The following is a 12,793-nucleotide window of genomic DNA, read 5'->3' as shown; positions in this document are numbered from 1 at the left end:
CTCCTCCATTTCCCCCTCCCCACTGCTTTCTGGGCAGAAAAAAAAGGGGCCCTGTATCACAAAAAGGGGGCTGCGACCCCCCAAGCGCCCTCTCCTGAGCCCCACCTGGGTGATCCAGTTCCCCCAGCAGATCAGAGTCCGGGGGAGCCAATGAGGTTGCTGAGGCATCTCCGGCCTTACTCCCCTTTTCCCCCATTGCTCTCTTGGCCTCCCCCTCCTCCCCCCCACCACTCTCCTTCTTGCCTTCCCTGTAGCTCCCCCTCCTCTTCGCTTTCCTCTTTGGTGTGGGCGTCAAAGGGGAGACATCGTCCCCCCTCCCCGCCAGCTTCTCCACCATGCCCCTCATCTCCTCCACCAGGGCACTCGACATGTCACTGTCCCCCCACTCCTTTCCTCCTTCCCCCCCTCTCCAAATCCCCCTCTGGGCCTTCCTTCTTGTCCTTCTCCACCTCCTCTCCCACTGCTGTCGCCGTCTCCTTCCTCGCCGCTCCCTTGACTCCGTCCTCTTCCTTCCCCTTCTCCCCATCTTCTCTGACCTTCTCTCTCCTCTGCCTCTCTCCTCTCGGGACCGCCGTCTCCTCCCTTGGTGTCTGTCCATCCAGGCCCGCTCCGGTGTCCTGGTCCTCTTTTCCTCCTCTACCCCCATCCCCTGCTCTCCCTCCAGCTGCAGACGCGTATGACCTGTGACGAGCCGGGCAGTCCCGCCACAGGTGCGCAGACGAGCCACACCCGTGGCACGCCTTGGGCTCGTCACAGTCCCTGGCCTCGTGCTCACCCGATCCGCAGAATCTGCACTTCCTAGTGCTGCACGAGGCCACGGTATGACCGTAGGCCATACAACGCCTGCAGAATGGAGGCTGACGGGGCGTAAAATAACGTCCCCCTGTCAGCCCCCCAGGGAGAACATTGCAGGAGGATGGAGGTAACCACCCAAACCCTTAGGGTCCTCCCTGAGCAAAGCCTGGAATCCCCTCCTCCCATTCCAGAAGCCCAGGGAGTCCCTTAGGAGCCTTGCTGTTGATACATTGTCCATATACCTCCCGAGGAATGCCCTCACCTCCTCGTCTTTCACATGCGGGTTGTACAGGTTCACTGTCACCACCCTAAAATTGCTCCTTGCAAGGCTTGAGACTTCATAATGGCCCATCGGCTTATCTCCTCCCACTTCTCTCACCTTCTTCAAGACCTCGTCATGTTGCACCTCCGTGTAGAAGGTCACGTCGAATGCTCCTTCCATTGGGTTCCCCTGGAGGCAAAAAACGTCCTTTACTTCCAGCTTCAGCACTCCCATTAGGATCGTCCTCCCGAAGGTCTCTCTCCCAGACGGCTCCTTCTCCTTATCTCTCCAAGCAAAACGCACAGTATTTGCCAATCCCATCCCAGGGACTGATCTGCTCGATACATTTGGCGCCATTTTCTCTTGGATACTTGTGTTCTCGAAAAAAATATTGTTGGGAAAAAAATTCCAAAACAAAAAACTTTCCTCCCTCCTGCCTTCCTTCGACCTATTGGCTCAGCGGGCTTTGGGGCACCTCGGTACCAAGCTTGATCTGAGCCAAAAGGCCGAGAAGCGATAACCCACAAATTGACCCCTGCACCCGCCGGGCCCCCGGGGGCCTCGGCAGACCTCATCGGTTTGGCAAAAGTTGGCTCCTCCTCACCCAACGCTTCCCTGGTGACAGGCGGGTGTGTTTTTTTTTAAAGTCGCTAATGCATCGTTAGGTCACTAGCTCTTTAATCCTAGTGCGACTATTAGTTCAATGCCCGGCAAATACACCAGTCATCGTCGGGCTTGAACTCAATTGCCCGAGCGACTACTTTGAGTGGAAAAAATACGCAGGTCGGTCAGCCGGCTTCAAGTCAAACGCCTGAGCAAAAAGTCTCGGCGTCATCTCTGTCAATTTCTCTTGAAACAAGATACCGGGCTCTGCCAGAAGCAAAGCCCTTCCAAAAATACGTTGAACTCGTAAGTGTTCCTCTCCACGGAAGTCTTTAGTAAAAGGCGAAAGGCTTGTGCGTAATGAAGAGAAACCAGAGTCGTATGGAAGTCAGAGGTCGGGGCCCGAGACACACACGGTGCACTCTAGGCCGGGTCCCCGCGGGTGGTCCCCGAACCCACTCTTCCAAGTTTTCGAGGGCTGTGGGTAAAAAGTCACAGACAGACAGACAGACAGACAGACAGACAGACAGACAGATAGACAATCCTGGTGAAGTGATTGTATTTTTGGGGGCTCAAAACACACACACACACACAACTGGTGAAGTGATTGTATTTTTGGGGGCTCAAAACACACACACACACACACACACACACACACACACACACACACACAATCCTGGTGAAGTGATTGTATTTTTTGGGGGGGCTCAAAAACACACACACACACACTCCTGGCCAATGTATTTTTTTTTTTTAAGTAAAATGGCGGGAAAACGGGGGACCCCCATGAAGGGGGCTTCGCACTTGTTTCAGTTTGGATGATTCTTCTTTTTCATTCCTTCTCTTCTTCTGCTAGCTGTTTTACATAGCTTGGTGTATTTCTTTTTCCTTGACAATGGGAGAAAAGTGTTGCACCGTTCCCGGAGGTACTGCAATACCGGGTCGATGCGTGGAGCGGACGGAGCAAGCCCCATTTCCGACTCCCTGTTCGAAAAATCCATTTAATATGTAGTCCCCCGATGGGGGACGTATCAGATATTAAACTGATAAGAACAGATTTTTTTTTTTTGGAAAAAATAATTTATTACAATCAATGCCATTCATACAATACAAAACAATACAAACTCATACATTCCATCCAAACACAAATAATAATGGCATTTTTAAATTCACAACCAAACGAAAACCCAAAACAAAAACTCAGGGGAGCATCATCCCTCCCCGTCATCCTAAACACTAACTTTCCCTATCTTCCCGTCCCTAATCTAAAATAACCCCAGCCCTAATCCCCCTTCCATCTCTCCCGGGCAGCATGCTGCCCCACTTCCTCTCCTCCCTCTTCATCCTCCCTCTCAAATCTCCTTCCACCCTCCTCACTATCCCTTCCACCCCCCAATCTTTCCCTGTCTTAACCATGTTCTGCCTGGCTTCCCACAGCCCCCGCTTAAAGAGGCTCATGAGAAGCCAGAGCAGAAACCTATCCCTATCCGTCCCCCTCGCTCTCCCTACACCTCTCTCTAACCTAGCCCACGTCAATACAAAATCACCTCTAACCCTTCCTAACAACACCCGTGCCTTTGCCCATACTACTCCGGCAATGGCACAGTCCCAAAAGACATGGCGCACAGTCTCCTCCCTGCCACAAGAAAGTCTTGGACAGGTGGGGGATCGCGCCAAGCTATGCCGGTACATGGTGGAGCGTACCGGCAAACACTTGTGGAGGCTCAACCAATTCAGGTCCTTGAGCCTGTTGTCCAGGCCCGCGCCTGCACTCCCTCCCAGACCGCCGCCGGGATGCCCACTACAGGTGCCGGACTTACTGCCCGTCTAACCTCCTCGTACAGGTGCCTGTGATCTAAACCTACTCGGGCGACTTCAACCTCGGGGTGCGCACGCAGCCACTTGGCCGCATGGCCAAAGTGCCACGGCAGCTGTTCCGGCCGAGGACCCGTGTTAGACCACACTATTATGCTTCTCGCCTGATACGAGAAGAACACCCGCTGTCGGTAACCGGACGGGTGTAGTACTGGCTGAGCAAGCTCCGCCAACAGAAAATAAACAAAAATTGCGTCCAGCTTGAGGGGGAGATGTGGTACCCCCCTACCTCCCTCCCCGATGGGACAGATCATGCGTGCCCTGGCGACCCACTCGTACCTGCCACCCCACATGAACTGAAACACCAGCCTCACTAGAGGCCTCCTCAGACAAGCCGGCAATGGGTAGATGTACGCCAAGTACAATAGAGATGGCAATACATCCACCTTTAGAACCAGGACCTTGCCTAAAAAAGACAAAGACCTAGCCCTCCACATCGCTAGCTTCCTCTGTACCACTGCGATGCGCATGTTCCAGTTCAGCGTCGCTGAGCCGGAGGTCTCAAAATGGACCCCGAGAATCCTCAGGGCCCCGTTACAGAGAGATAACCCTCCGGGCACATCCGTCCTACCACTCCATCTTCCGAAAAACTTACGGAAGACTTCACGTGGTTAAGAACCGCTCCCGACGCTTGGGTGAAGTCCCCAATGATGGCAAGGGACCTTGTCAGGCACGAGTCCTTGCAAAGCAGCAAGGAGGTGTCGTCGGCGTACTGCGTCAACTTGACACGGTGACCGCCACTTCCAGGGATCAGCAATCCCTCCACCCCTGTGTCTGCCCTAATGGCAGCCCCCAGAGGCTCCATGTACAGAACGAAGAGGAGAGCCGAGAGCGGGCATCCCTGCCTGACCCCAGACGAGAGGTCAAAAACGTCACCTAAGTGACTGTTTACGCTAACTCGGCACCCCGCTCCGACATATAAAGTACGGATCCATCCTATAAACTTTTCCCCAAATCCTAATCTACCTAACACCCTGAATAGAAAGGATCTATTCACGCGATCAAAGGCTTTCGCCTGATCTAGCGCTGCTACCATTAACCTCTATGGGACCGGCGGGACGAATTCGTCCCACCTACGTAACATCCACTGCCAGCCTGTGGCGCGATTTTCAAAATCTTCAAAATCCTATTACTTCAATTTCTCAAACATATGACTATTTTACAGCCATTTAAAGATAAGACTCTCGTTAATCTAACCACACTGTCCGATTTCAAAAAGGCTTTACAACGAAAGCAAAACATTAGATTATGTCAGCAGAGTACCAAGCCAGAAATAATCAGACACCCATTTTTCAAGCCAGCATATAATGTCACCAAAACCCAGAAGACAGCTAAATGCAGCACTCACCTTTGATGATCTTCATCAGATGACAACCCTAGGACATTATGTTATACAATACATGCATGTTTTGTTCAATCAAGTTCATATTTATATCAAAAACCAGCTTTTTACATTAGCATGTGACGTTCAGAACTAGCATACCCCCCGCAAACTTACGGGGAATTCGCTAACATTTTACTAAATTACTCACGATAAACGTTCACAAAAAGCATAACAATTATTTTAAGAATTATAGATACAGACCTCCTCTATGCACTCGATATGTCCGATTTTAAAATAGCTTTTTGGTGAAAGCACATTTTGCAATATTCTAAGTATATAGCCCAGGCATCACGGGCTCGCTATTTAGACATCCGGCAAGTTTAGCACTCACCATAATCATATTTACTATTATAAAAATGTCATTACCTTTTGTTGTCTTCGCCAGAATGCACACCCAGGACGTCTACTTCAATAACAAATGTTGGTTTGGTCCAAAATAATCCATCGTTATATCCGAATAGCGGCGTTTTGTTCGTGCGTTCCAGACACTATCCGAAATAGTAAAGAAGTGTCGCGCGCTGGCGCAATTCCTGACAATAAAATTCAAAGTATTCAATTGCCGTACGTCGAAGCATGTCAACCGCTGTTTAAAATCAATTTTTACGTCATTTTTCTCGTAGAAAAGCGGTAAAATTCCGACAGGGAATCTCCTTTTCGGCAAACAGAGGAAAAAAATCCCAAAGGCGGGGCGGTCGGGGTCACGCGCATAAGCTAGTGTCTCTTGATGGGCCACTTGAGAAAGGCGATAATGTGTTTCAGCCTGGGGCTGGAATGACGACATTCTCTTTTTCCCGGGCTATGAGAGCCTATGGACGACGTGGGAAGTGTCACGTTAGAGCAGAGATCCTTAGTAAATGATAGAGATGGCAAAGAAGTTCCAGAAATGGTCAGACAGGCCACTTCCTGTAAAGGAATCTCTCAGGTTTTGACCTGCCATTTGAGTTCTGTTATACTCACAGACACCATTCAAACAGTTTTAGAAAATGTAGGGTGTTTTCTATCCATATGTAATAAGTATATGCATATTCTAGTTACTGAGTAGGAGTGGTAACCAGATTAAATCGGGTATGTTTTTTATCCAGCCGTGTCAATGCTGCCCCCTAGCCCTAACAGGTTAAAGGCAGCCCTCTGTCTTCTACCCACGCGATGGAGTCCCTGATCAACTGTAGGTTCCACCTAATAGAGCGGCCCTCTACCCCGCACGTCTGATCCTCATGGACGACGTAGGGAAGGGCTGTGCGCAACCGGTCCGCTAAGACCTTTGCTAACAACTTATAGTCTACGCACAGCATGGTCAACGGCCGCCAGTTGCTAAGGTCTGTTACTTCCTCCTTCTTGTAAAGAAGTGACAGCACACCGACAGCCATTGATCCCCCCGGGACCCCCGTCTCAAGGATGGCCTTCAAGACTTCAAGGACCACTGGTCCAAGTATACCCCAAAACTTGAGGTAAAACTCGGCCGGCAGCCCATCCATCCCAGGCACCTTCCCTTTTCCCATCCTCCTGAGAGCGCTCTCAACCTCCTCGAGGGAGATCTGAGCCTCCATCACGTCTCTAATGTCCTCCGGCAAACGCCGGGACAAGTGTTCTAAAAACACATTTCCCTGCTCTACATCTATTACCCTCTCTTTAATTAAACCTCGGAAATGATCAGTTGTCACCCTGACCATCTCCTCCGGCTTTCTAACTATACTGCCATTTTCTTCCCTAACCCCATGCATTACCTTCCTACTCTGCCTGCCCCTAACTGACTTAAAGAACATAGCGGAACAAGTCTCATTGTGTTCTAAAAGCCATTATGCGCACGCTCCAGGAAAGCTCGAGCCTTCCGCTCCTGCAGCTCCCTGAGCTGCGCCTTCAGGGCTGTGGATCTCTCCCAGTCAATCGACCCGCCGAGGTTGCCTGCCTCATACTCGAGTTCAATCAACCTTTGGATATGATCCACCTCCCTCCTTTCCTCCCTTTTTTTCCTCCTGCAATACCCTATTATAAAAGCCCTAATCCTTACCTTAACTAAATCCCACCACTCTAACACCCCCTCGCACATGGACCGGAGGCCTTCAAGCCTCCGAAAGAAACCAAAAAAAGCGTTGACGAAAGCTTGCTCCTCCAGCACCTCCCGATCTAACTTCCAGTACCCCCTACCGAAGAGGCAGACTGGCGACCCCACCTGCAGGAGCACCCCGTCGTGGTCTGAGAAGAACACAGGCAACAGCCGCCCAGACAACCGACCCAAAGACCTTGATAGAAAAATATAGTCGAGCCTCCGCGCAACCCCCCGGGAGTTGCGCCATGTGGGACCAGCCATTGTCGGAGTAGTGTGCAGGCCTCCATCAACCAGACCATGGCAAGCCATTAGCCCAGTGATGGAGCCTGCACTACTATCCCCCCCTACCCCTAAATCTATATTAAAATCCCCTCCTATCACTAAGTGCCTATTTGTAACACACAGGGGCGCCAGACAGTCCACCATCTCCCTTCTGTCTGCCGCCACCTGTGGCCCGTACACCACCACTAATCTAAATTTACAATCTCTTACAGTGACATCCACCCCCAACACCCTCCCCTGCATAACCACAAAATAACCCTCCACCTTTACCTCCCTATGCCCACACAAAATCCCTACCCCCGATGAGTGCACCCCCCTATACTCCAAACCGACTCCCCCTTGTCCCACTCCCTCCTAAACCTACTGATATCCCCTCCATCCCTCAGGTGAACCTCCTGCAAAAAACAAAAATCAAAACCCACACCTTCCAAATAACTAAAAACCGCCCTCCTCTTAACAAAATCCCTTAATCCCCTTACGTTTAAACTAACAAACGTAAAATTTAACCCCATGAATAATTATAATAAATAAAACAAATCAACCTTTACTCAAGAAAAAAACTAAACCCCAACAGAAAAACAAAAAACAGGAGACTCACCCGATGCTCCATGTCTACCGGCGGGAACGCCGTCCGTACACCCGACGTGTCCTCCATTTCACCAACCCAGGATGCAGGAATGGTGTTTGGCACCGGGGTGCCCTGCATCCTGGGTCTACCCGCACACTCCTCCCCCTCCCCAGCGCTATAGCTGGTCTGAAAGAGAATAGGGGAGACGGAGTCCCCAAACAAAAAACTCCCCACCTCCTCATCCACCCAGCCCTGGGCCTTGTTAGGTGGGTCCCCCCCCACCAGAAGTTGAGGGTTTGGGGAATCCAGCGGCAACCCAGAGGTCTCTCCCGCCCCCATCGGTCTCTTGGCCTCCCTCTCACTGTCAGCCAAACGCACCCTCCTCTTCGCCCTCTTCTTTGGTGATGGTGGTAGAGGAGAGATACCCCCCTCTGTCCCCGCCAGCTCCTCCACCATACCCCTCATCTCTTCCACCAGGGCACTTTCCCCCCCACTCCCGCCTCCCCCCTCCTCCTCCTCCTCCACTGGTCCTTCCACCGTCTCCTTCGCCACCACCCCCCTCGCGCTCTTCTCTCTCAGGCTCCTCCACTCTCTTGCATTCCTCCTCCTCCTCTCTTCCCAGTTCTTTTGCTCCCGTTCCTTCCTTGTCTGCCTCCACTCCTGTTGCCGCTCCTTGTTCCTCCTCCTTCCTTGTGGCCTTCCCCTCGGGGCCTGTGCTCACGTCCTGAGCCGGCCTTCCATCCCCTCCTCTTCTTCCCCCATCCCCCGCTCCTGCTCCCCCCCCAGCTGCAGACGCGTATGACCTCTGGCGAGCCGGGCACTCCCGCCACAGGTGTGCAGACGAGCCACACCCGTGGCACGCCTTCGGCACGTCGCAGTCCCTCGCCTCGTGCTCTCCAGATCCACAAAATCTGCACTTTTTTGTACTGCACGAGGCGAGGGTATGGCCGGCCATACAACGCCTGCAAAACGGGGGCTGACGTGCATAAAACAACGTCCCCCTGTCAGCCCCCAGGGAGAACATAGCGGGGGGATGGAGGTAGCCACCCTGTCCCTTTGGGTCCTCCCTGAGTAGGGCCTGGAACCCTCTCCTCCCATTCCAAAACCCCAGGGAGTCCCTGAGGAGCATTGCTGAGGATACCTTGTCCATATACCTCCCCAGAAAGGCCCTCACCTCTTCGTCCTTGACATGGGGGTTATAGATGTTTACGGTTACCACCCTGAAATTATTCCTCGCCAAGCTTGTGACCTCGTAATGGCACATCGGCCTTCCAGCTCCAACTTCTCTCACCTTCTGCATGATCTCATCATGTTTTTCCTCATTGTAAAAAGTCACATCATAAGCGGCTTCTGTGGGATTCCCCTGGAGGCAAAAAACGTCTTTAACCGCCAGCTTCAATACCCCCATCAGGATCGTCCTCCCAAAGGTTTCTCTCCCGGCTGGCTCCAACTCCTTATCCCTCCATGCAAACCGTACCGTGTTTGCTAGACCCATACCAGGAACCGATCTGCTGCTTGAAATCCGCGCCATTTTTCTTGATAAATGAGCTCCAAAAAAAAAATTTGGAGGGAAAATTAAAGAAGTTTCCAACCCAAGAAAACTCTCCTCCCTACCACCTTCGACCTTCTGACTCAGCGAGCTCTGGGGCACCTCGGTACCAAGCTTGATCTGAGCCAAAAGGCCGAGAAGCGATAACCCACAAATTGACCCCTGCACCCGCCGGGCCCCCGGGGGCCTCGGCAGACCTCATCGGTTTGGCAAAAGTTGGCTCCTCCTCACCCAACGCTTCCCTGGTGACAGGCGGGTGTGTTTTTTTTTAAAAGTCGCTAATGCGTCGTTAGGTCACTAGCTCTTTAATCCTAGTGCGACTATTTGTTCAATGCCCGGCAAATACACCAGTCATCGTCGGGCTTGAACTCAATTGCCCGAGCGACTACTTTGAGTGGAAAAAATACGCCGGTCGGTCAGCCGGCTTCAAGTCAAACGCCTGAGCAAAAAGTCTCGGCGTCATCTCTGTCAATTTCTCTTGAAACAAGATACCGGGCTCTGCCAGAAGCAAAGCCCTTCCAAAAATACGTTGAACTCGTAAGTGTTCCTCTCCACGGAAGTCTTTAGTAAAAGGCGAAAGGCTTGTGCGTAATGAAGAGAAACCAGAGTCGTATGGAAGTCAGAGGTCGGGGCCCGAGACACACACGGTGCACTCTAGGCCGGGTCCCCGCGGGTGGTCCCCGAACCCACTCTTCCAAGTTTTCGAGGGCTGTGGGTAAAAGTCACAGACAGACAGACAGACAGACAGACAGACAGACAGACAGACAGACAGACAGACAGACAATCCTGGTGAAGTGATTGTATTTTGGGGGCTCAAAACACACACACACACACACAATCCTGGTGAAGTGATTGTATTTTTGGGGGGCTCAAAAACACACACACACACACACACACAAACACACACACACACACACACACACAATCCTGGTGAAGTGATTGTATTTTTTGGGGGCTCAAAACACACACACACACACACACACACACACACTCCTGGCCAATGTTTTTTTTTTTAAAGTAAAATGGCGGGAAAACGGGGGACCCCCATGAAGGGGGCTTCGCACTTGTTTCAGTTTGGATGATTCTTCTTTTTCATTCCTTCTCTTCTTCTGCTAGCTGTTTTACATAGCTTGGTGTATTTCTTTTTCCTTGACAATGGGAGAAAAGTGTTGCACCGTTCCCGGAGGTACTGCAATACCGGGTCGATGCGTGGAGCGGACGGAGCAAGCCCCATTTCCGACTCCCTGTTCGAAAAATCCATTTAATATGTAGTCCCCCGATGGGGGACGTATCAGATATTAAACTGATAAGAACAGATTTTTTTTTTACACAAACCAAAAACCCTTAAACAAAGACCCAGGAAAACATCTTCCCTCCCCTTCTCACCTACAAACCAAACCCATACTAACAACAAAAAAATCCAAATAAACTCACCCCATTCTCCCGACCGACGGGGACGCCTCCTCCACTCCTGACGCTCCGCCGTCGGCCACCATCCCCTCTCCCCTGGATACAGAATCAGTGCCCGGCACAAGCGAACACTCTGTCTTGTGCCCCCACTTAAATCTATCACCCCGCCCTCCTCCTGACTCTGGCCCGAGCACCCCATGCCCTCAAACAAAAAATTACCACCTTCCTCCGTCCCCCAACCCTGGGCAATGCCTGGAAGGTCCAGCTCAGCCAGGGGTGTAAAGAGCATGAAGAGGAGGGAGCCCATGAGGGCCCCGCATCCTCTCCCCCTGCCCTACCCCCCCTTACCAGCCTTCCTCCTCCTGCTGTCCTTACGCTCCCACTTTTTAGGTCTTTTTATCGGTGGAGGGCGCAGCCAGGGAACATCCCTATCTGCGTCCGTCAGGCCCCCACCGCGTCATTCACCGTGTCCGTCAGCCCCCCTACCATCTCCCTCAGCTCCTCTACTCGTGATCTTACCTCTTTACTGTCCCCCCACTCCTTTACTCCCTCTCCTTCTGGTCCCGCCACCACTGCCTTCTCTGTCTCCTCTCTTTCTCTCTCTTTCTCCTCCACCGCCGTCTTCCCTGTCTCCTCCCTCTCTATTGCCTTCTCCGTCCCCTTCTTCTCCACCACCGTCTTCTCCAGCCCCTCCACCCTCCTGTCTCTTTCCTCCTCCTGCTCCTCCTCTCCTTCAGCCTTCCGTCCTTCTGGTTCCACCAAGTCCATTTCTTTCTTTCTCTCTTCTCCCACTGCCGCTCTTTCCTTCTCCTCCCGCACTGTGTCCTTTTCCTCCGTGCCTTTTCTTTCCTCTTGTTCCTCTCCTCTTCTTCCCCCATCCTCCGCTCTCGCTCCCCCCCCTGCTGCAGACGCGTATGACCTCTGACGCGCCGGGCATTCACGCCACAGGTGCGTCTGCATGCCACACCCGTGACATGCCTTCGGCGCGTCACAGTCCCTCGCCTCGTGCTCGGCAGATCCACAAAATCTGCATTTTCCTGTGCTGCACGAGGCGAGGATATGACCGTAGGCCATACAACGCCTGCAAAACGGGGGCTGACGTGCGTAGAACAACGTCCCCCGGTCAGCCCCCAGGGAGAACATCGCAGGAGGATGGAGGTAGCCACCCTGTCCCTTAGGGTCCTCCCTGAGGAGTGCCTGGAAACCTCGCCGGCCATCCCAGAACCCCAGGGAGTCCCTGAGGAGCCTTGCCGTTGATACATTGTCCATATAGCGCCCCAAAAAGGCCCTCACATCTTCATCCTTCACATGCGGGTTGTATATTCTTACGGTGACCACCCTAAAATTGTTTTTAGCTAGGCTGGTCACCTCATAATAGCACAAAGGTCTCTCCTTCTCCATCTCTCTCGTCATCCTCAGTACTTCCTCATGCCTCTCCTCCTTCTGTAACGTCACCTCAAAAGCTCCTTCCCTCGGATTATCCTGGAGGCATAAAACGTCCTTCACCTCAAGTTTCAGTATCCCCAACAATATGGTTCTTCCGAAAGTTTCCCTTCCCAATGGCTCAATCTCTTTGTTCTTCCATGTAAACCTCACCGTATTCGACAGTCCGACTCCAGGTACCTTCTCATGACGCGCCATTTCCAAGAAAAAAAAAATGGCCCTTTCAATCAATGAAAAAAACAGAAAACTCTCCAAAAGGAAGCCACAGAACAATCCAAAAAAACGTTGGAAAAAAACTCCGTCAAAAAACCTTTACCGCCCTTCTTCCTTCGACCTTTTGGCTCAGCGGGCTCTGGGGCACCTCGGTACCAAGCTTGATCTGAGCCAAAAGGCCGAGAAGCGATAACCCACAAATTGACCCCTGCACCCGCCGGGCCCCCGGGGGCCTCGGCAGACCTCATCGGTTTGGCAAAAGTTGGCTCCTCCTCACCCAACGCTTCCCTGGTGAAAGGCAGGTGTGTTTTTTTTTTAAAGTCGCTAATGCATCGTTAGGTCACTAGCTCTTTAATCCTAGT

General features: G+C 52.1%; 2 non-coding genes and 2 pseudogenes across 2 annotated transcripts; all 4 read right to left on the bottom strand.

Annotated features, from left to right (window-relative positions):
• Nucleotides 1-1,923: 1,923 nt before the first annotated feature.
• LOC123730631 (U5 spliceosomal RNA) lies at nucleotides 1,924-2,040 on the bottom strand. Its single transcript, XR_006762066.1, has one exon. It is a non-coding gene; the product is annotated as a U5 spliceosomal RNA (small nuclear RNA).
• A 524-nt stretch (nucleotides 2,041-2,564) lies between these two features.
• Nucleotides 2,565-2,741, bottom strand: LOC123730562 (uncharacterized; annotated as a pseudogene).
• Nucleotides 2,742-9,859: 7,118 nt separating this feature from the next.
• LOC123730630 (U5 spliceosomal RNA) lies at nucleotides 9,860-9,976 on the bottom strand. The gene has a single exon (XR_006762065.1). It is a non-coding gene; the product is annotated as a U5 spliceosomal RNA (small nuclear RNA).
• A 553-nt stretch (nucleotides 9,977-10,529) lies between these two features.
• On the bottom strand, nucleotides 10,530-10,710 carry LOC123730575 (uncharacterized; annotated as a pseudogene).
• Nucleotides 10,711-12,793: the final 2,083 nt, after the last annotated feature.

This window comes from Salmo salar, chromosome ssa25 (genome assembly GCF_905237065.1).
Source record: "Salmo salar chromosome ssa25, Ssal_v3.1, whole genome shotgun sequence".
NCBI lineage: Eukaryota > Metazoa > Chordata > Actinopteri > Salmoniformes > Salmonidae > Salmo > Salmo salar.
Note: the sequence above shows the minus strand (reverse complement) of the source record. Positions and strands in the feature narration are given on the sequence as shown.